Raw genomic sequence first — 25370 nt, forward strand, 5'->3', positions numbered from 1 at the left:
AGCCGAATGCAACAGCAAATCAAAAAACTTATTCACCATGATCAAGTAGGATTCATCCCGGGGATGCAAGGCTGGTTCAACAAACGCAAGTCTATCAATGTAATTCACCACATAAACAGAACCAAAAACAAAAACCACATGATTATCTCAATCGATGCAGAGAAGACATTTGACAAAATTCAACAGCCCTTTATGCTAAAAACCCTCAATAAACTCGGTATCGATGGAAAGTATCTCAAAGTAATAAAAGCTATTTATGACAAACCAACAGCCAATATCATACTGAATGGGCAAAAACTGGAAGCATTCCCTTTGAAATCTGGCACTAGACAAGGATGCCCTCTTTCACCACTCCTATTCAATATAGTTCTGGAAGTTCTAGCCAGAGCAATCAGGCAAGAAAAAGAAATAAAGGGTATTCAAATAGGAAAGGGGGAAGCCAAATTGTCTCTATTTGCAGACGACATGATAGTATACCTAGAAGACCCCATCGCCTCAGCCCAAAAACTCCTGAAACTAATAAGCAACTTCAGCAAAGTCTCAGGATATAAAATCAATGTGCAAAAATCACAAGAATTCGTCTACACCAATAACAGACTTAAAGAAAGCCAAATCAAGAACGAACTGCCACTCACAATTGCTACAAAAAGAATAAAATACCTTGGAATACAACTCACAAAGAACGTAAGGGACCTCTTCAAGGAGAACTACAAACCACTGCTCAACGAAATCAGAGAGGGCACAAACAGATGGAGAAACATTCCATGTTCATGGTTAGGAAGAATTAACATCGTGAAAATGGCCATACTGCCCAAAGTAATTTACAGAATCAACGCTATCCCCAACAAGCTACCATCGACTTTCTTCACAGAACTGGAAAAAACCACCATGAACTTCATATGGAACCAAAAGAGAGCCCACATAGCCAAGTCAATTCTAAGCAAAAAGAACACAGCTGGGGGCATCACACTACAAGTTTTCAAACTATACTACAAGGCTATAGTAATCAAAACAGCATGGTACTGGTACCAAAACAGAGATATAGACCAATGGAACAAAACAGAGGCACCGGAGGCAACACAACATATCTACAACTATACAATCTTTGATAAACCTGACAAAAACAAGCAATGGGGAAAGGATTCCCTGTTTAACAAATGGTGTTGGGAAAACTGGCTAGCCATGTGCAGAAAGCAGAAACTGGACCCCTTCCTGATACCTTACACTAAAATTAACTCCAGATGGATTAAAGACTTAAACATAAGACCTGGCACCATAAAAACCCTAGAAGGAAATCTAGGCAAAACTATCCAGGACATAGGAGTAGACAAGGACTTCATGAACAAAACACCAAAAGCATTGGCAACAAAAGCCAAAATAGACAAATGGGACCTAATGAAACTCCACAGCTTCTGCACGGCAAAAGAAACAGTCACTAGAGTGGATCGACAACCAACAGAATGGGAAAAATTTTTGCAGTTTACCCATCTGACAAAGGGCTGATATCCAGAATTTACAAAGAACTCAAACGGATTTACAGGAAAAAAACAAACAAGCCCATTCAAAAGTGGGCAAAGGATATGAACAGACACTTTACGAAAGAAGACATATATGAGGCCAACAATCATATGAAAAAATGCTCATCATCACTGGTTATCAGAGAGATGCAAATCAAAACCACATTGAGATACCATCTCACGTCAGTTAGAATGGCGATCATTAAAAAATCTGGAGACAGCAGATGCTGGAGAGGATGTGGAGAAAAAGGAACACTTTTACACTGTTGGTGGGAGTGTAAATTAGTTCAACCATTGTGGAAGACAGTGTGGCGATTCCTCAAGGCCTTAGAAATAGAAATTCCATTTGACCCAGCAATCCCATTACTGGGTATATATCCAAAAGACTATAAATCGTTCTACTACAAGGACACATGTACACGAATGTTCATTGCAGCACTGTTTACAATAGCAAAGACCTGGAATCAACCCAAATGCCCATTGATAATAGACTGGATTGGAAAAATGTGGCACATATACACCATGGAATATTATGCAGCAATCAGAAATGATGAGTTTGTGTCGTTTGTAGGGACATGGATGAATCTGGAGAACGTCATCCTCAGCAAACTGACACAAGAACAGAAAATGAAACACCGCATATTCTCACTCATAGGCGGGTGATGAAAAATGAGAACACATGGACACAGAAAGGGGAGTACTAAACACTGGGGTCTATTGGGGGGAAAAGGGGAGGGCCAGTGGGAGGGGGAGGTGGGGAGGGATAGCCTGGGGAGAAATGCCAAATGTGGGTGAAGGGGGGAAGGAAAGAAAAGCACACTGCCATGTGTGTTCCTATGCAACTGTCTTGCATGCTCTGCTCATGTACCCCAAAACCTAAAATCCAATAAAAAATAAAAATAAAAAATAGGAAAAAAAAGAGAAAAAAAAATAAAAAAGAAAAAATTAATAATTAGTATAGGTCCTGTTCTGTACTCTGTCTTTCTCACCAATATCTATTCACATAGAATAATGGCTTCTATGTAGAAAATCCCAATCTATAAAACAAATCCTAAAACTAATAAGTGATTTTAGTAAGTTCGCATGCCACAAGGTCAATGTAAAAAGAAAGAAAAAAAGGAACTGCATGTTCCTATACTTTGTTCCTGATCTTAGTGGAAAAACACTGAGTCTTTCACTAATAAATATGACGACAGTTATTTCCATAGTTAAGTGTCTATAAGCGTCTAATTTCAGGTTAAAGAATTATCTTCCTGTTTCTAGTGTTTTGAGAAGTTTACCATAAACAGATGTTGAATTTTGTCAAATGCTTTTTCTGCATTTATGAAACCATGTGAATATTCTTCTTTATTCTATTAATATGATTAATTACAGTTTGATTTCCTAATGTTAAATTAATTTTTGATTTTCTGGAAAAATGCCATTTTTCATAATGTCTTTTTAATATACTGCTAATTTTTTTCTCAAAATTTTATTAAATATTCTTGAAAAAGTTATTGAAAAAATGTTTTTAAGATCTATATTCATGAGAGGTATTGGTGTGTTGATTGGCAATTTTTTTTTTTTGGTGATGTCTGTGCCTGGTTCCAGTTTTAGATGAATTGAAAATGCTTCTTCTACTTTCTGGAAGTGACTGGTAGAATTTATATTATTTTTTTCTTAAAAGGTTAATACGGCTGGACGCGGTGGCTCACACCTGTAATCCCAGCCCAGCACTTTAGGAGGCCTAGGCGGGTGGATCACGAGGTCAAGAGATCGAGACCATCCTGGTCAACATGGTGAAACACCCTCTCTACTAAATATACAAAAAATTAACTGGGCATGGTGGCACGTGCCTATAATCCCAGCTACTCAGGAGGCTGAGGCAGGAGAATTGCCTGAACCCAGGAGAGCTGAGATCATGCCATTGCACTCCAGCCTGGGTAACAAGAGTGAAACTCCATCTCAAAAAAAAAAAAAAAAAGGTTAATAGACTTTACTAGTTAATCTATCTGAGCCTAGAGGCCTCATTAAATGATTTTTGAATACAAACAGGTCTACTCACTTAAGCTGTATTTTTAGTGAAAGTTAGTGCATTATGTCTTTCAAAATTAAGTTTACTTTAATGCTTTTTATCAAACGTCAGCTTTTAATTTTATTCATTTCCTGGATTAGCGTACTTCCAATTTATTTGATTGTTGCTTCTATATTTATTACTTTTTCCTCCTGCTTGTCTTGGGTTTAATTTGCTCTTACTTTTCTAGTATTTTAGGATTGTAGATTAGATCACAAATTTGAGGTTTATTTCTGTTCTAATATTACATAAGAATCAAATCTATAAAGTTTCCTTAAAGGGTTGCTTTAGCGGCATTTTGTTTAGACTGTTATAGGTCAAATTAACTCATTGAGCAGATTGTGTTAACAGCTCAGTTCTTCTTTATACTTACTCATTTTGTATCTAATCTTTTTATTAATTAGTGAGAAAGGACTGTTACAGCCTTCCACTATAATTATGGATTTATCTAATTATCCTTTCAAGTCTACTCATTTTTGCCTTACATATTTTGAATCTATGTGGTTAAGTACATGCATATTTAAAGACTTTTTCGGAACTGAAGATGTCTTCTTGGAAAATTGACTTCTTTGTCATTATTTAATGTTCATCTTTAACCTTGTTATATATTTTATATGAAGTCTAATGATATTAAATAGCAATTACAGTTTTTTTAGTTGACGTTTTCATAATCTATCTTTCTCTATTCTTTTACATATATATATATATATATCCATACACATGAAGTGGTTTTCTTGTATAGAGCATATATTTGGATCTTGATTTTATTACCCAAGCTGTCATTCAGTTTTTAAATTAACATGTTTACACTATTTTCATTGAACGTAATTACTAACATTGTTAAAGTAAAATCTACCATCTTTCTGTCTGTTCTTGACTTGTTCTGTATGTTGTTATTTTTTTCTCTTCTTTTTTTTTAATTAAATATATTTTATGATACCATATTACCTCTACTATTTACTTACAATACATAATCTTTCAAAAAGTGCCTAATGCTTACCCTAGTTTAAGTTATATATCTTTAGTGAACTCTCAAATATTATATTGTTTAATATGTATTATAAGAATGCTATATAACACAATATCTGAATACTTCTCCTACACATCATTTATACCATTTTCTCCCATATTTTATTTTTACAGGTAAGACAAATAAACATTGCATTGCTATTCTTTTATTAAGTGGTCAGTCATCTCTAGAACAATTAAAAATATGAGAAAATAAATTTTATTTTTACCTTCATTCATTTTATTTTCAGTGCCCTTCACTTCTTTGTGTATAACTACACTAATCTGATTTCAGGCTGCTATAAAGAACTACCTGAGACTGGGTAACTTACAAAGAAAAGACATTTAAGTGACTCACATTCCCACGGGCTTAACAGGACACGTGACTGGGAGGACTCAGGAAATTTACACTCATGGCAGAAGGCAAAGGGGAAGCAAGGCACATCTTCCCACAGCAGAGCAGGAGAAAGAGTGAGTAAAGGTAGGAGTGGGTCACACTTTTGAAAACCAGATCATATGAGAACTCACTCACTATCATGAGAACAGCAAGGGGTAAATCTGCCCTTAAGATCCAAAAGCCTCCCACCAGGTCCCTCCTCTGAATGTGGGAATTACAATTTGATGTGAGATTTTAGTGGTGACATGGAACCAGACCATATCAATAACCAAGTTTAAGTCTGGTATTATATTCCATATCCCTAAAGAACCTCCTTCAATATTTCTTTCATAGAAGCTCTGCTGACAATAAATACTCCTCATTTTTATATGTCAAAGAACATCTTCATTTCTCCTTCATCATAATAAATTTTGGCGGGTATAAATTCTGGGTTGAGAGTTCTTTTCTTTCATCAATTTCAAGATGTCACCATTTGTCTTCTAACTTGCCTTGTTTCTGATAACAAGTCCACTGTACATAATATGTCTTTTTTCTTGGGATGCCTTACAAATTTTCTTTTTGTCTTTGGTTTTTAGCAATTTGAGTATAGTTTCCTTTGTGTGTGTGTGTGCGTGTGTGCATGTGTGTGTGTGTGTGTGTGTGTATTGTTCTCTGAGCTTCTCAATCTGTTTTGTTGTCTCTCACTGATTTTTTTTCTCATTAAATCCTCATTAGTTTATTTTTTATTAATTTCAGAGAATTATTTGCCACTATTTCCTCAAATATTTATTTGGTCCTGTTCTCTTTTTCTCCACCTGGGATTACAAGTACACATATTTAAGACTACTTCTCCAAAGACTGCAAATACACTACTGCACGTCAATTCGTCATTTACCTGTTTTCAAGAATAATAATTTTTTCCTCAGGTGTACCAAGCATATTGATGAGCCCATCAAATGCATTCTTCACTTCTATTGCTATGTTTTTCAGTTCTAACATTTCCATTTGACTCTTTCTTATGGTTTCTAGCTGTCTGCTAAAATTATCTATAGGTTGTGCATATTGTTCACTTTTTCCATTTGAATCTTTGAAATATTAATAACGGTAATTTAAAATTTTCTGTCTGATAGTTTTATTATGTAAGTAATAACTTTGGTTTTGTTAAATTCTTTCTATTTTGTCAGTGTGCCCATTTTTTCTTGACATTGTACACATCTTGTACATTTTGTCTAAAACTGAATATCTTGTGTATTAAAGACTGAGTAAATGGTGTCTATGTCTTTAAATGAGAGTGAATGTCCCTCTGCTAGAGCTGGTATTTGCATCATTCTATTCAGGAGTTAAGCAAGGACTGGGATTTGTTGTTACCAAGGTTACCTGGCATCACAAGCTTCTAATTCCTCTAATATTCTATTGTGTTTAGGATCAATAACACATGGATAGTCATTTCCTTTCAAATATCTTCTCCACACTCAACTTTAGGTCTTCCTTTTACACTATGTTTCAGAGAATAGCTATCCTACACTTCGTAGTTTAAGTCTTTTCATCTGTAAGGGGAAGGGGAGAAGGATCCAGGTGATGACTCCCACCTTTCTCAGAGTGATTCCTGTACTTCTTACACTATACCTGTATCAGAAGAGATGCTTTCAGAGGACTCTAGACAATCTTTTTTTGTTTTTTTGAGAATCCACTGAAGTCTATGGAGAAAAACCTGCAATGCAAATTCCCCTCATACCTGCAGTCAACAGGGTTGCTATATTCTCTTTCCAGTGCAAAACTGGCTTTTTCAATTCAATTTGAAAATTCATCTAAATGCTTACTGCTGTCTGGTGGTATCTGCTCCAGGAAAACAAGTGCTCATGTCTGCTCCTAGGTTTCAGGTTAGTTGCTTGCCCTATGACCTCAGTTCTCTGATGAGTCCAAGAAAAGTTGTGAATCTGCAAACTGTCTAGTTTTTTTTTGGTTGCTGTTCTACAGCTAGGAGTGATGCTTCTTTCCATTTTTTTATCTTCAAACAGGAGTTGGAAGCCTAAGTCTCCTGTTTAGTTATTAATTCACATGTTGTATCATATATTTCCTTATGAAAACATAATTATGCCCCACAAAATGCAGTAGAATACAAAGTCTTGATTAAAATATAAACAAATTCTAATAAAAATATGAGTCAAGTTAAACAATTTTAAAATTTATATACTTCTGCAAGACCCCAATTCCCTAATGAACTGGCAAATGTAATCACAGAAAAACTATCTATTATTTATTAGAATTCACTGACTATTTTTGAGATTTTGGAAGATGAGAAGGACGAATACATTGCCTTTTTAAAAAGTCCATCTTTAAGTAGAAAGAAGAGGATGGCACAATAATCCCCCAAGTGAAATACTTATCTAAAATTTTATGCTTGGGGAAATACTGAAGCAAATAATAAAAGAAAAAATCAACTTGCAAGCTATAATAACATTACAAGCTATTGGGCTGTGTGAAGAATAAATTTATTCATGGATATGTGAAGAATAAATTTATCAAGATAACCAAATTAATTTTCTCAGTAATATAGCCAAGGCAAAGTAATAAGCCATAATGTACTATGACCTTACACAGGTTATGGTTTTGCCTTCAATGAAATAACTTTAAAAATCCAAAGAATATTGTTTAAGACAGTATGAACATTTCCTTTAGTTCATATCACTATCAGTATGCCTAATGCCCTCACATGCTGGTAGGATTAGCATTACCGAAAAGTTTGCCATCCTCCTGTGGCCACAGTGCTCTATAGTCGCAGTTCTATGTGATTATCAAGGTTTGCTTTTGGGAGAAAAAGCCAAAATTTTAGATTTCACTTAGGCAATGTTTACCCAAAAAAACAAGTATATAATATTCACTTTATTTAAAAATATCCTTGATGTGCAATATGTAATAATATGATATATTTTTATAACAAATACTGTTTAATTTGTTGTCTTTTTACAATTCAAAATAATGTTATGTTTAAGACTTAGGAAACGTCTTGTCATTAAGCTGTTCTGTGAAAATACATGGAGATGTATTCTTAGTTCCTATTTATTTATTCCCCATGATATTTATATACATTATACAGCTTATTTTGTAAATCTTTTACTAACATTCTTTTCTTAGCTCTAGGAATGACTTAATAGCTTTCCTTCTGAAAATAACTTTTTAAATTTATTTTTTATTTCTCACAGAAAAGGTCATGCTTAAACAATTCTAAGCTTACGTCTTTTGGATTATGTCTCTCACATGTCATTCAAACAACTCCAAGTAGAGGCCAATTATGAGCCTGAAGTGTGACTCATCTGTGACATATTTTTTTAAATTAGGTATATGTTGTCCATTCAACAGTTTATCCCTGCTAATGTCATGCTGTCTCTAGTCAGGGATCATTTTAAAAAAATGATCAAACGTTAAAAATATGAATCTACTGAATATGAATGAGCAGACAAAAAGCAATGTTTCTATATTCTTAAGTAGTCCAATATTACGTTACTGACATTGTTGTAACACAGAACAATGATAAACAAGACAAATGGAATAGCTGAAAAGAAACTAGGAACAGGGAAGAGGAGAAGAATAAGTGAATATCCCCAATACTATATGCTGTTAAGAACAAAAGACTGGGATCTGACTTGTTTAGATAGGTAAAATAGATGCTCACTCATTTTCTTTGACTTCAATATATCATTTGATACTGTTCAATCTTCCACTCTAGATAAAATTGTCTGCTTCCTTACATGCAGAGGCATCCTGCTTCCTGCTTGTCCTCCAGCTCCCTGACCTTAGCTTTTCAGTCTTTTTTGCTATCTTCTTTTCTTCTGAGAGCAACATAAATCCTTCAGTTCCTGACCCTTTTCCATTCTTTCTCTGGATGCTCAATTGGGTGTACCTATCCATTCTCACGATGAGGCATACCCAACTATACTTCCAATTCCAAGATGTCACTAAGTTCAGATTTATATCTAGCTGTTATGGACCAAAATATCCTTACTCTCCCAAATTCATTCATAGGGTGAAGCTCTAAACATCATTCTCAATGTATTTGGAGCTAGGGTTTACAGGAGATAATTAAAGTTAAATGAGGTCGTAAGAGTGGGGCCCTAATCCAACAGGCCTATTATGTTATAAGAAGAGAAAGGCAGAATTATAACTGGTACTCTCTCCGCCATGTGAGAACACAGAGAGAAGTTGTCCACTGAGTCAGGAAAAAAGACTATAACCAGAACCTGCCCATGCTGGCACCCTAATCTCAGACTTCCAGACCCTAAAACTGAGAAAATGAATTTTTGTTATTTATACAACCCAGTCTGTGGTATTCTGTGATGACAGCACTGGCTGACAACTAGTCACTCCTACCTGTATGATCAACAAGTAACACAAGCCAAGCACACCTAAATCCATACTTTCTACTGAACTTGCCCCTCCTCTTATATTCTGTACCTCATAAAATAATAGCATTCACAAGATTGAGAGCAATTTAAGTTTTGCTTTACCCTTTACCTTCTGACAGCCAACTAGTTATCAAATATCATAAGCTGTCTTATCAATATAGCCATAACTTAATCTCTCTCCTCTAATGGAATATTAGATCTCATTTCCCATGTGGACTCTTTCAATAGATTGCTCACTTCAAGTAACCTTCCCACTTCAAGTTCTATACCTGAGAAATCAATCTGCTACTGTCATATAATCATTTAAAAATGCAAACCTACTAAGTCCTGACTACCCCAACCCCATGCACACTTGAAATGTTCAGTGATATCCATTTCTTATATAATGGTGAGTAAGCCTTCACTCCCCTTCTATCTCTTCCCTCCCCATGACCTAAGTCTTGCCTGCCTTTCTAATTTATCTCCTGCTACTTCACATGCATCCTCCTCTAATTTATTTATATATTATGACTCAGTTGAAGACACAGTTTGTCCCTAAGAAGTACTTGTTTTCCCCTTTCCCTCAAAGAATTGAGTGACCTGGAGTGAATAAAGGTATTGATTACTGATCTTTTTCACTATAAAGCTGTAATCCCCTCAAGACACACATCTTCCTGGCTAGCTGTATTAAAATGTTTGGTATAGAGTGAGTACTTAATAAAGATTTGTTGACTAAATGATAAAATGAAAAATTACAGCACTAACGAGGCTACAATTAACACTGTGTAAATTAAAAATCCAGAATGATTAAAATAGGAACAATGGTTAAATAAGTGGGATTATACTGAATAAAAACCAAGTCTTCAAAACCTCATTTTGTTAAATAAAAATAACAATGTAAAACTGTATATGCTGTTGATTAGTGTCCAGAAAAAATGAATGGATTATGTGTATGTGTGTGTATGTATTGGCATGCACAGAAGATTTTAAGAATCTATACTAAAATATTAGTAAAAGTTACTTCCATATGGTGAGATCAAAGGTATATTTTACTTTTTGTTAAACATGTATGCATTTTTCAAGTATGCTAATGAAACAAATATGCTAATGGAAATCCTATAGCAAAACAAGATATTAAATGGCTTTAAAATGGTTTAAAAATCTAAACAATCCATTTGATTTTTAAATTATGGTACAGTAAAGCTTTGATTCAATTTATGTCTTGGTTGAATTTCTTAGGGCTGAAAAAGTGATGCAAAATAAATAAACCATATGGGTGGAACTCAAGGAAACCAAGAGCAGAGAGCAAAGTCAAGATTCTGGCAACAGGCACCATGGAATAAAAAGAGGCATGCAGCCTCAGCTTCTTTCTAGTTCTCTGAAGACACCTAATATCTTTACTCTGCTTTTTATACATCTCTTTCCTACAGTCAATCTCTCCTCTCTCTCTCTCTCATTTCTCTTTCTCCCAACTCCCTCTTATTTCTCTCCCATCCCTCCCTTCATCTTTCCTGTTCACTTCTCCTATTTCCAGGCTTCCATCTTCCTCTATTTCTTTTCTCTTCTTCTTGTCTTGCTCTTCCTCCTCCTCTCTGATCCTTTCTATAGACCTCTATCTCGCCCTCCCTCGTCCCCTCCCCCCTCCCTTATCTATTCTTCTCTCAATCTTTCTCTCTCCCTCATCCTCTCATCTTCTTCATCATTCTCTCTCCCTCATTCCCTCACCCTTTCCATCATTCTCTCTTCCTCATCGCTTCACCCTCTTTATTACTCTCTCCCTCTCCCTCATCCCCTTGCCCTCTTCATCACTCTCTCTCCATCTTTCTCTTATCTCCTCACCGTTTCCATCATTATTTCTTCCTCTCCCCCATCCTCTTTCCCTCTCACTGATTTGGTATTCTCTGCTTTTCTTCCTATACACACAATCAAAACAAGGTTGAACTCTTTCATCTTGAGTTTGCAATAACTTAATTTAAGTGACAACAGAGACTGATACCTATGAGACCCAATTCCAAATTCTGAGAGAATCTTATTGTCTCAGCCTGGACAAGGTATGAACAATCACTGTGTTCAGATGGTTGGAGGAAGTGGCTTTTATAATTCCATTTTGCAAACAAGGTTCCTTCTCCTATGGTTGGGAGCGGCAGTTTACGGGATAGAAAAACTCCGACAATAAATAGCAATTGATATAATAATAAAATAAATGGAAATGCAAAAGAATGTTTCCATTCATATATTTACTGAATTTATGAGATTGCAGTTAAGAATGTACTATCTGAGATTTCTGAAAAGACAGTTCTCAAGTTGCTATTGCCTTTGAATTCCTAAATATAAAAAGAGCTAGGAATAACATCTGACAAGCTTAATTCATTCTACTGTGATGAAGATTATACTGAATTAAAGGTAATTCAATTATAAAACAAAATTTTGGAGATATAAAAGTAAACAATGGATAATAACAAAAAGTAAGCACTGGATGTCAACAGAGAACTATTTCCACCTGTATTGAAAATATAAATAGAACCTAAAGGCAATACATGTCACAGTTAAAACTCATTTCATATCTTTAGAAGGTGGCTATAATACCTAAAATCCTCCAAATGAATAACAAAAATAAACTCCACAATGCACATATTAACTTGCAGTGATAAGCCATAAATAGGACGTTTCAAAAATAGAAATATGGTTTATTTAGAAAGAAAAAGCATCATATTTCAGTTATGAGCTGAGTTTGCTCATTTGGCAAAGAAATCTGAATAACTTTACAGTCAGTAATAAGTTGCAAATTAATTCGTGTGTGTGTTTAAACAAGAAAAGAACATTCATTATATTCTTCCCAAATTCTTGGGAAAATATGCACATTTCTGAATGTTGCAGTTATGAATAACATCCTAGTAATCTATAAAGAACAAAATTTTAAATAAGTACTAAAGTAGTGTACTTATCGTGTAATTTTCAAAAAGTATTCTTCATTTTACATTTGAATATCATATTAACCAATTATTTAGGAAGAGAGGGGATTCTGACAGTTTTTTAAAATAATGAGTATATTACGGCTCCAAAGCTAGTACTGCCCATTCCTATTCATATGAGGATGTTAAGAGTTATATGTCGGTATGATTATATTTTATAATAGAATGCCAGTATTATCTATTATTATATTTCATATCATTTACAATTTTAAAATATCTTCATGAAAGTCATATTAGTCAGACTAAGGAGAATGAACAATTCTCACTTTATAGATGACAAAATGAAGTCTGAATTTCTCATCTAGTGCTTTCTGTGGCATACCATGCTGCCTGTGGATACTCCGTTTTTTGTTCTTCCTGAGACTGTGGGCTCCTCATTGGTCTCTTTGGTCTATGTGTTAATCTTCCACAGGAAAAAAAAGACTACTTTCTGCTCACATATTGTACTTCTCTATGCCTCTTGTACTTTCTTACCTACCCCTCAGAAAATTCTCGGCTTCTCACTAATTCCACATTCTTCATTTCTTAAGCCCATAGCAACAACAACATAAACCCTTGACTGATCACTTTTTCAACAATAATCATTTACATCACACCAGTTAACAATCATTGATATACTTCATTTAAAAATTATTATACTTGATCAGTTTTCTAGTTATTTTATATAAATCTTCAAATCATCCTGTTGGCTTGATTTGTTGATTTAACAATCTAGGCCAGATGCCGTGGCTCAAGCCTGTAATCCCAGCTTTGGGATGCTGAGATAGGCGGATCATGAGGTTAGGAGTTCAAGACCAGCCTGGCCAATATGATAAAACCCTATCTGTGCTAAAAATATAAAAATTAGCTGGGCATGGTGGTCCAAGCCTGTAGTCCCAGCTACTTGGGAGGCTGAGGCAGGAGAATCACTTGAACCTGGAAAGCAGAGGTTGCAGGGAGTCAAGACAGCACCACTCTACTCCATTCTGGGAGACAGAGAGAGACCCCTGTCTCAAAAAAATCTAAAACAATATAATCTCCAGAATGGAGACAGGAGGCTATTGAGAACACAAACATAATCTTCAAAAATCACCCGTGTGTTCGCCGGGCTCAGTGGCTCATGCCGGTAATCCCAACACTTTGGAAGGCCAAGGCAGGCAGATCACAAGGTTAGGAGTTCAAGACCTGCCTGACAAACATGGTGAAACCCTGTCTTTACTAAAACCATAAAAATTAGCTGAGCATAATAGCATGCTCCTGGAATCCCAGACACTCAGGAGGCTAAGGCAGGAGAATCACTTGAGACTGGGAGGCGAAAGTTGCAGTGAGCCAAGATCGTGCCACTGCACTCCAGCCTGGGCAACAGAGTGAGACTCCATCTAAAAAAACAAACAAACAAAAAAAAATCACCCCTGTGTTTACGAATGAAGAATTCAAAATTCTAATTCTATGCTCCACAAAGTCACTGAAGCCTGCGTTTTGATAACTTTGTGTCATGTTCCAATCTAAAAAGCTGAGATGGAGGCACCTAAAATTATATAGAATGCATTAAATTTACATTAGACTTATATTAAATGCTTTCACCCCATTATTAATCAAGGGTTCATATTTCCGAAATATTGCTTGCTAGTCTGTCACGTATTTGTCGAAAGTAAAATACACATAATTTTGCATCATTAATATACTGAGACAAAGAATAAGCTAATTTGCTGCCATCTGTGTTTATAACAGCTTAACACAAGTAGATACTGATTAATTTCATTTTGTCTAGCACCTCTGAGTTTGTACCTAAAACACTCATATTTTCACAATAACTTTCAAGTGTTTACAGTCATGTGTTCTTACTTATGAAAAATATTAGGATAAATATAATAATTTTTAAATTTAAAGAAAGAACTTAGATAATCTTTTTAGGCAGGAGAGTACAAACTCATGACATTAACGAGGTCATATTGGGGGTAAAAACTGATTGCAATTAGGAACATTTAAAATATGTGACAGTAAAATGCTTCCTGTAGATATTATTATCTGTTTTAAATTTAAGTTTTCTTTCATTTCTTCCAAAGATAGTACAACTAGTGTAGGAGAAGGCAATGTGGTGAGGAACAGAAATTTTCAAGTGGACAGAAAATAGTTTTAAAAATTCAGAATAAGGCCAGCGTGGTGGCTCAGGCCTGTAATCCCAGCACTTTGGGAGGCCGAGGGGGGTGGATCATGAAGTCAGGAGATTGAGACCATCCTAGCCATGGTGAAACACCATCTCTACTAAAATACAAAAATTAGCTGGGCGTGGTGATGTGCACCTGTAGTCCCAGCTACTCAGGAGGCTGAGGCAGAGGAATCACCTGAATCTGGGAGACAGAGATTGCAGTGAATGGAGATCGTGCCACTGCACTCCAGCCTGGTGAAAGAGCAAGACTCTGTCTGCAAAAAAAAATCAGAATAAAATGGGAAAAGTTGTCCCCTGATAGCTGTGTTTTCTCCCAGGGGAATGTTGGAAAGTCATAGAGAGATTCCTGAAAGGACTAGGATTCAGTTACATCAACAAATATCAGTGTAGCAGACACATCTTATTTGTATAGTGGCAGAACCACACCTATTGACTGGAAGTACCTACATCAGCAAAGAGATTTTCTAAGCAGTAATGATACCATGCTTTAGGACTTATCAAGGAGCAGGAATTAACTAATTTAATTTTTAATTATTAAATGTTTAACAAAAATTTGTATTTTTTTTCTCTTACAACTTAAATTCACTAAATTAGATTTATTCTGATGGCAATAATTCATATTTTAAGTTGCTAAGCAAAACAAAGTAGAATAAGAATGGATGCATTTCAAACTCTAGTATTTGAAAAGAAGTACTGTAACTTTTTCAAATACAGTACTTCTTTTCAAATACTAGAGTTTGGATACATATTTTTCAGAAGACAATATGCCTGTTTTGTTTTATTTTTCTATTCAATGTACATGTCAATAAGGAAAATTGTATATTTTCTCTAAGGGTAAATTTTGAGTCAGGTAGATAGAGTTATTAGAAAGACAGAAAGTAGTTAAAAAAAAAAATAGAGGAAAGAGCCAAGATGGCTGACCTGACACAGCCAGGAGAAACATCTCTCACAGAGAGACCCAGACATTGGGAAGACTAGCACAGTTCCAGCAGATCTTCAGAGGGAAGGCATTGAGAGTAGATGGAATGAGGACAAAGACATTGGACTGAAGCAGGAGGTATCTGCAAATCCTGCATGGGGCTGTTGAGCCCTGGGACCAACTCCTGGCCTGCAGTGACTACTGGGGAAGGGATGAGTTTAACAGGTGAGTAGTGGCGCATCCTTGCCATAGACTCCCGTAATCCTAGTTGTAGGAGACCTTAGGACCCCCCCACATACGTGTTATCTGGCAGCAAGAGCTACGTAGAGAGATGCCAGTGGCAGGACTCCAACCTGTGCGTAGCTCAGAAGGCTTGTCAGGGGAATGGACACAGTGGAGCATAGCCAGGGATATTTATCTACCACGGCTCACCAAGCTCCTTTAAGTGATTTTTGCATTTGGGTGACTGTTGGATTGGGAGCAGGTGTTCCTGCCCATGTTTCAGAGCCATTCCTATCTGAGTAACCTCTTCTGCTGCTGGCCTCTCCTGGAGCCCTAGCCTGGTCGCTCCCACTTGCAATGCAGCATCAAATGCCCAGCCAGGGCAGTCCATAACTAACTATCTGAGAAGCCCAGCAGACTGGACTCTACCAATACAGCCAGCACACTCACAGCCTCTTCTCACTGCAGCCTCCCCTAACTGCTTTGTCAGTGAGGGTGCAAGGCCCAAGTGACCTCACCAACCCTCTTACAATAGCAGGCATGTGAGTGTGTACCCTATTGCCTGACTGCTGCTGACATGAGCACACTCTACTGCTTTGCCCACCCCTGCCAGCACTCTACTCTTGCTGAGGTCAGGGGAGCCCACCGCACAGTGGTGAGTGCAACTGCATGCACAGATTCCAGAACCTTGTGCCCACCAGCAGCCCACCCATGCTGTGCCACTTCTACACCTGCCCAAGTGAGCACAGTGTACACCATTGCACCCAACCCATCACAGACACCCCCGTCAGTGTCTCACCCCTACTAGTGCACCACCCCAATGACACAAAAGCACCTCACTGCAAGGCGACAGTGACTAGCAAGCACAAATGAGCACTGATACCACTGCCAACAACCCTATGAAGTGCCTCAGCCAGCATTCCTCTTGAAGTGTCGGGACCAACTTGTCAGAAACATTTCAGCACCTCTAGAGCTCAGGTTCATAACCTCAAGGGGCCAGAAAACACATCTGGGGGCATCCTGGTCCCCTGGAATTTTTTATAAACAAAGCCAGTCAACTAAAGGCATCCTGTACCACAATCAAACCTCAAAGGGCTTCAAAGAAGATAAAAGCCAATGGATTTGTTCAGAGGTCAGTAACTTCAAAAATTAAAGGAAAATCAGCCAGAAAGATGAGAAACAAACAGCATAAAAACTCTAGTAACACAAAAAGCCAGTGTCTTCTTACCTACACATGACCACACTAGATCCCCAGCAATGTTTCTACACCAGGCTAAAATGGCTGAAGTGACAGACATAGAATTCAGAATATATAGAGGAATGAAGATCATCAAGATCCTGGAGAAAGTCAAAATCCAATCTAAAGAATCCAGGAAATACAATAAAAACATACAGGAGCTGAATGAAGAAATGATCATTTTAAGATAGACCCAAACGAATCTGACAGAGTTGAAAAACAATACAATAATTCCATAATACAACCACAAAGTATTAACAGCAGAACAGACCAAGCTGAGGAAACAATCTCAGAGCTCAAAGACTCGTTCTCCAAATTAACTTGATTAGACATATAATAGAATAAAAAAGAATGAACAAAACCTCAGAGAAATATGAGATTATGTGAAAAGACCAAATGTATAACACATTGACATGGCAGAAAAAGAGACAGAGAAAGAGAGAGAGAACCTGGAAAACATATTTGAGGATACAGTCCACAAAAATTTCTTCCATGTCACCAGAGAGGCCAACATTCATATTCAAGAAATTCAGAGAACTATGCAAGACAACCATCCCTAAGACACATACCCATCAGATTTTCCAAGGTCATTATAAAAGAAAAAAATATTAAAGGCAGCAAGAGAGAAGGGGCAGGTCTCCTACGAAGAAAACCCCATCTGACTAACAATGAAATTTTCAGAAAAAAATCCTTCAAACCAGAAAAGATGGGGGGGGCCCATATTCAGCATTCTTAAAGAAAAGAAACTACAACCAAAATTTCAGATCCAATCGTAATCAGCCTCTTAAGTGAGGGAGAAATAAAATTCTTTTCAGACAAGCAAGTACTCAGAGAATTCAGTAGCATTAGACCTGCCTTACAGGAAATCCTTAAGAAAGTCCTAAATGTAGAAATAAAACACCATTACTGGCTACCACAAAAACACAACTAAATACACAGTCCAGTGACACCATAAAGCACCTACAATCAAGTCTGCATAATACTAAGCTAACAATATGATGGTAGAATCAAATACCCACTTATCAACATTACTCTTGAATGTAAACTAGATAAATGCCCCAATTAAAAGGCCTAAGCGGCAAGTTGAATAAAAAATAAACACCCAACTATACAATACTATCTTAAAGAGACCTCTCTCACAGGCAAGAAGACCCAGAGACTCAAAATAAAGAAATGAAAAAATATCTACCAAGTAAACATAAAATTAAAAATATCAGAAGTTGCTATTCTAATTTAAGACAAAACAAACATTAAACCAAGAGTGATCAAAAAAGACAAGTAAGGGCATTACATAATTGTACATACAAGAAGACCTAACTATCCTAAATATACATACACCCAACAGAGGAGTATAAAGATTCATAAAACAAGTTTTTAGAGACATATCTAAGACAAAAGACTTAGATACAGTTGAAGACTTCAACACCTCCTACTAACATTAGACAAATCATCAAGGCAGAAAACTAACAAAAATATCCAGGACGTGAACTCAATACTTGACCAAATGTACTTAACAGATATCTACAAAACTCTTAACCCTAAAATAACAGAATCTACATTCTTCTCATCTACACATGGTGTACTGTAAAATCAAACCACAATCAGCCATGAAACAATTCTCAGCAATACCCAAAAAACTGAAATCATACCAACCACACTCCCAGACCACAGTTCTTAAAACAGAACCATAATTTAACCCAGCAATCCCATTGTTGGGTATATACTCTCACAAAATAAGTGTTCTACCATTAAAAACATACACACTTAGGCCGGGCATGGTGGTTCAAGCCTGTAATCCCAGCACTTTGGGAGGCCGAGGTGGGTGGATCACGAGGTCAAGAGATCGAGACCATCCTGGTCAACATGGTGAAACCCCGTCTCTACTAAAAATACAAAAAATTAGCTGGGCATGGTGGCACGTGCCTGTAATCCCAGCTACTCAGGAGGCTGAGGCAGGAGAATTGCCTGAACCCAGGAGGCAGAGGTTGCAGTGAGCCGAAATCGCACCATTGCACTCCAGCCTGGGTAACAAGAGAGAAACTCCATCTCAAAAAACAAAGCAAACAAACAAACAAACAAAAAACATATACATTTGTATATTCACCATAGCACTATTCACAATAGCAAATACATGAAATAAACCGAAATGCTCATAAAATGGTAGACTGAATAAATAAAATGATATATATAGCCTAGTCTAAACTAGGCTATATTTGGCAATAGATGCCCTAAGAATATGCATGGAAACTATTTTGACCCTAATTTGTTGTATTGCTGTCTTAAAGTTCATACACACACACACACACACACACACACACACACACACACACACCATGGAATACTATGCAGGCATAAGAAAGCAGGTGGATCACTTGAAATCAAGAGTTCAAGACCAGCCTGCCTAACATGATGAAATCCCATCTCTACAAAATATAAAAAGTAGCCAGGCGTGGTGGCAGGTTACCTGTAATCCAAGCTACTCAGGAAGCTGAAGCAGGAGAATCACCTAAACCCAGGAGGCAGAAGTTGCAGTGAGCCAAAATTGTGCCACTGCACTCTAGCTGGGAAACAGAGTGAGATTCCATCTCAAAAGAAAAAAAAGGAGATCATGACCTTTGCAGTAACATGGATGGAGCAGGAGTCCATTATCCTAATCCAGGAAGAGAAAACCAAATATCAGATGTTCTCACTTATAAGTGGGAGACAAACATTGAGTACATATGGACTCAAAGAAGGGAAAAATAAACACTAGGGTCTATTTGAGGGTGGAGGGTGGGAGGAAGTTGGGATCAAAAAAGTATATATGGGGTATTATCCTTATGACCTGGGTGATGAAATAATCAGTATTACCAAACCCCCATAACATGCAATTTACCTATATAACAAACACATACATATGCCCCAAATCTAAAAGTTTAAAAAATAATAAACAACAAAAAGTAACCCCAGAGAGAAACTGTTAGCAAGTTTTAATATACTAAGTGTAGTAAAGTGTAATATATGACATTAATATACTAATATACTAGTATATACTAGTATATTACACTTTACTACACTTAGTATATTAAAACTGTATTACAAATGGTAATATACTAAGGTCATATGGGAAAGTGATATAGAATTATATTCCAAGATAGTGGATAACCCAAATGTTCCTAAGGGAGAATTGAGTGAAAAGAACATACATCGAAATAATAAGAACCATCTATGACAAAACCATAGTCAACATCATATTGAATGGGCAAAAGCTGGAAGCATTTCCCTAGAGAACCAGAACCAAAAAAAGATGCCCACTCTCACCACTCCTATTCAAAATGGTACTGGAATTTGGAGTTTATCCTGTCTCTAAAGAGAGAAAAATTTTAGTTGATTCCACCAACTGTAATGAGACTCTGATTGAGCATAATGAAGTGAATAACAAGTTGAGGATGAACATCCGGATACTGTAATTCGATTACCATGGGAATAGTTGGGAGGTACTGAAAGAGGGGTAGGGTTGGAATAGGAGTGGAAACCTGAAGGACTCTATCTTTGCATTGAATACAAGATAGATTTCCTAATGGGTTAACAAGTCTAGACTAGGCTATAGTTGGCAATAGATGTCCTAAGACTATATATAAACAATTTTGACCCTAATATGTTGTATTGCTGTCTTAAAGTTGATATTCAAGTGTAAAAAGAGTAAACAGTAAATAATATTCCTTCTACAAAAAAATCTAAAGTATAGAAATACATAAAGAAAATGTTAGCATTCCATTCTCTATCTCCCAACCACTACCTGTTAATCCTACACTGTAACATAGGTATAGTAAGGTAACTATAATATCAATTTTTAAGCATTTGGTGAATATTATTCTAGGTCTTTTGCTAAGTATATGAATTCCTTCTTGGTAAATAAAGAACACATCCCTTATATGGAGCTAATTTTAACAAACTCAATTCAAAATATAATACTAACACAACTTGAAAATATAATGTTTAGAAATCAAAGAAACTATACAGAATACCTAATCACAACCTTTCATTTTTCCAGTTATGGTTCCCACAGTTTCTATGGGTAAAGAATTTTGGGTCATTTAGCTATATCATCACAAACCAAACTCACAAAACAAAAATCAAGGTGTTCCCCAGGACTTGCTCTTTTCTGGAGTTTAGAATTATCTCTTGAGCTTGCATGATTGGTGAGAAATTCCGTTCCTTGCAGTTGTAGTAATGAAGTCTCTGTTTTCTTGTGAGCAGTCAGTTGAGAGCTGTTCACAAAGTCTAAAGGCCTCTCACAGTGCCTTGCCAAAGGGCCCTATCATGATACGGCAACTTACTACTTCAAGGCCATTAGGAGCATCTCTCTCACTAGCAATGTCACAGTTACTCCTTGAAGAGCTTACCTGATCAGGTGCACCTAAGATAATCTCCTTTTTAATTAACTCAGAATCCAGCTGTTATAAAACCTGAGTATGCCTGCAAAATATCTTAATATTGGTCATAAAATTGAATCTAGTCACAGTTATAATATCCCATCACATCCATAGGTCCTTTCATACCCAAAGAAAGGGAATAACAAAAACATGTGGGTCACTGAGAGCCATCTTACAAGTCTGCCCACTACAATCTCAATACCAAGATGCAACACTTTAGTAGTATCAACTGAAAGGTCAGGTATTTAAGCTCCTACTTGGAGCTCCAAAAAATCATAGCTTTTGAAGACTACTAGAACTTCTTCCTGGCTTCTTAGCTTGGTAATTTTCACTTGCAAATTGACGATTACCTGCAAGATAAATCTGGACTGAATATTGGGCTCTCCACTCTATGCTTACCTTCTTTCCAGTATTTGGGCTCCTCATGTGCTCCCTACCATGGTTGTTTGATGTTCAAACACAGGTTTTCTGTGGTGTGTTTTAAAATTTATTTTTATCTAAAAAATACTAACCAGTTTTTCTGGTAGTTCTCATTAATATGCTAATTTTAAAATGCTAACAGAAAAACCCATTATTATTGGAACCCACAGTCCATTTTTCTGATATTTTATGAAATTTTATTCACAAATAGTTATAACCACTTTATAAGATTCAGCACATCAAAAAGAAGTCATCAACTGGCACAATTGGAAGGAAAGTTTATCTTTTAACCAGTCCAATTTGTGATGAATAAATTAGAAAACAAATTAAAAATAACCTTTCAATTTTAATCATCTACTTAGTGTAAATTTGATTTATGATACCCCACAACCCCAATGATACTCAGCAAAAAATTTAGGATATACATCAAACATGCTTTTTAAAAAATTCTTCTCTAGAAAACAATCAGTAATTCACATAAGTTTCTTGATAACTAATCATTAATAAATGCAATTTTCATCTGAAGTTCAATGAGGTTTTGTAATTAAGAATCTCATAGGATTATTCTAATGTAAAATGTTTATGAAACCAACTATGTTCAGCATAGTTACCACCAGATTTGCACCCTAAAAGTTCTGTTTATAATTAACATCCAAATATAAGGAAGGTATTTTTGTGTGCCTATTGAATTAATGTACCCATTTTCTTCAAAGTTCTAAACATTAGACAGATACCTCTGATTGCATATCATCATCCATCATTGGGCTACTCATTATATGGTCCTTGCACAAGCAGCATTAGCATCTTGTAGTTAATCCAAGAGGAGAATTCTAAAGCACCCAACTGCTAGACATACTGAATCAAAATCTCTAATTCTTCTACTTGGAAATCTGTGTTAAACCACATCTCCAGGTGATTCTTAGGCACACAAAAGTTAGAGAAACATTCACCTAGCTTCTTTTGATAGCAACAATTGTTTTTATTTTAACTACAAAAAAAAAATCAAAGTATTTAAGTAAAATTTTTCCCTTACTTATATTTAGGTCCATCTGTGAATTAGTAATTAGTTGTCCCATCAAGAAGAGAAGGGATAATAAACTCACTGCATGCTTGGATAAGCCTCTGAGAGAAAGAACAAAGGTCCCTAGCTTGAATGTAGATTTCAGTATTATTTCTCATTTCAACATCATGGTTTGGGGCAATAAATTTCGCCACAGTGCAAACAACTGAAGAATAAATCAAAGACACTAGCACTTCAGTCTTGCAGATAATGTAGCAAAGAATTTTTTAAGATATTTAAAAAATATATCATAGTGGGCACAGGTTTCCAGGATGCCAAAAATAACACAGAATAAATGCATAAACCTGAAAATAAAAATCACAACAAATAAAAAATATGATATGAATCAAACTCCCAAAACTATAAGTACAGGAGTATCTTCCCTGTGATTACTTTACAAAGTAAGGTAGTTATTGCTTGTATATCAACACCAGTATAACAGCAATTTCATCAACCAACAATTTAAAATCATTTTCAATAGAACCATCATAAAAATTTTACATTTAATTACCTAAAATGACTGAAAATTCAAAATACATGTAGTAATTAAAGATGCTAAATGCAGAGAAACAATTTGAAAAATGAAACATGCACAAGGTATGATCAATCTTCTGCACAGTGATGGAATTCTAAAGCAACAGATTATTTAGAGCCCCTATTAAAAGTTACTAAATTTGACATATAATATTTTCATTTTAAAGACACACTTTAGAGATTCATTATTCTTTTGTGATACTATAAGCAATAAAGTAGTATATAAAATTCTGATATCACTGAGCTCACTATCTATCTGGTATGTGTATTTATTTGCTTAGCTTGTGTAAAGATTCATTCTCTTTGCAATTAATAACATATATTTGAAACCTAACTGTACTAAAACTATGTTTCTCACCAACAGAAAAGTTTTTATACCCTACCACTTCAATGGTTAGAGGTAACAGAGTGATGGCAGATGAATTTTTGTGACAGTCATGAAATCAGAGGTGGGTACTGATCTACGGTACCACTGAGATACCAGCTGTAGATCAAAATGCTAAGAGATCAATCTACAATATGTAGTACAAAAGGCTGACTCATATTCATTTTAAGTTCCATGTTCTCTCAGAAATGAATCTCTCCTTCAGTCTCCTTAGCACCATCTTAAGAAGTCAGGTTCATAAACGTTTGGTATTTCAAGGGAATTGAAATATTCACTTTATATGGATACACTATAGCAAAATAGTAACAATAGCAATAATTCTATGGAGAAAAACTAAAGGTATTATTAGTATTAGTCTATAACTCATTAAAGGTCTAATGGAAGATATTAATATTAGTCCTTTAGAAAAATTAAAGGTATGTATTAGTCTGTTCTTTCATTGCTATAAAAAATTACCTGAGACTGGATAATTTATAAAGAAGAGAAGTTTAATTGGCTCAGCATTCAACAGGCTGTACAGGAAATACAGTGGCTTCTGCTTCTGTGGAGGCCTCAGGAAACTTACAATCATGGTGAAAGGTGAGGAGGAAGCAGGCATGTCTTACATAGTCAGAGGAGGAAAAGGAGGATGAAGGTGATAGACACTTTTAAATAACCAGATCTCACAATAATTCACCTGCACTATCACGAGAATGGCATCGAGAGGATATTGCTAAACCATTCATGAGAAACCTCTCTTATGATCCAATCACATTCCACCAGGCCCCAAATCCAACATCGGGAATTACAACAACACGAGATTTTGGTAAGGACACAGATACAAAACATATCAGTAGGTAACAAGACTTTGTATTCAACAATAATTAAAATAAAATTAAGAGGAGTGACATCAGAAAGATGGTAGAAGATACCTCATCATCAATCCCCTCACAAAATGTACAACTATTCAAAGGCAAGAATATCACCTTGAATTCACAAGAACTTAGAAAAGAAGCATAAAGTACCCTAAGCCACATAAAGAAAAGAAGCCATGGCTAGTGAACACCCACCTCTCCCAAGCTGGCATAACACCCCTCTCAGAGAATTTCCCTAGACTCATGATTTCTTGGGAAGAAACGAAGGTAGATGTTTAATCTCTCCATCAGTCTGGGAATCTTCACGGGCGGCCCACACTTTGATTTCATTCCACAGGAAGCAATGGGAGGGCCAAAAGAGCTCAACAATGTGAGGTAAATTGGAAATAAGACTGGGAACACTGACTGCAGTGACAAGCATGACGATCTCGGCACCTGCTCTGTTTTCCTATCAGTGAGGAAGTCATGCTGAGAATGCTGCCTGGTGTCTTAGCACTGAAAGAAGCCTAGTGCACTTGAAGGCCTAAAACCCTGGCTGGGTCCCTCACAAAGCCTAAGTGTTTGTGTCAAGCAAACCCCTAACCTGCAAAACCTAAAAGGTTACCAATTAAATTGTGATGTGTGTTGAAATTTTCTTCAGACTGCAATAAGTTGTCCCCAGAATGAGAAACAGTGGAAAGCCAGTGAGTAAATTCTTGTGCCATATTTTAGTACTGATGCTCGCTCACTATAAGGCCTCCCCAGAATTCTAAGCAATAAATAGGCCTGCAATTAAATTCTTGTAACAACTGGTAAAAGTCTAAAAACCCGAAAAACAACTGCAATAGATGGAAGAGGTGGCTATCTCAACAAATGCACAAGAATGAA

At 36.1% G+C, this 25370-nt stretch overlaps 1 protein-coding gene and 1 long non-coding RNA gene across 35 annotated transcripts in view; one reads left to right on the plus strand and one right to left on the minus strand.

Annotated features, from left to right (window-relative positions):
* Window positions 1-25370, minus strand: part of GALNT13 (polypeptide N-acetylgalactosaminyltransferase 13) — a 690911-nt gene that overhangs the window by 536698 nt on the left and 128843 nt on the right. The window lies entirely within an intron of this gene.
* The window catches only part of LOC144576656 (uncharacterized), a 107682-nt gene that overhangs the window by 32234 nt on the left and 50078 nt on the right, over window positions 1-25370 (plus strand). The window contains exon 3 of one of the 3 annotated variants that reach the window (XR_013518923.1): window positions 4874-8666. The exons of the other annotated variants lie outside the window; for them this stretch is intronic. This is a non-coding gene — a long non-coding RNA (uncharacterized LOC144576656). Of the gene's footprint in view, window positions 1-4873; window positions 8667-25370 lie in introns of those variants that run through there. 3 annotated transcript variants of the gene reach the window in all.

This window comes from Callithrix jacchus, chromosome 6 (genome assembly GCF_049354715.1).
Source record: "Callithrix jacchus isolate 240 chromosome 6, calJac240_pri, whole genome shotgun sequence".
Lineage (NCBI taxonomy): Eukaryota > Metazoa > Chordata > Mammalia > Primates > Cebidae > Callithrix > Callithrix jacchus.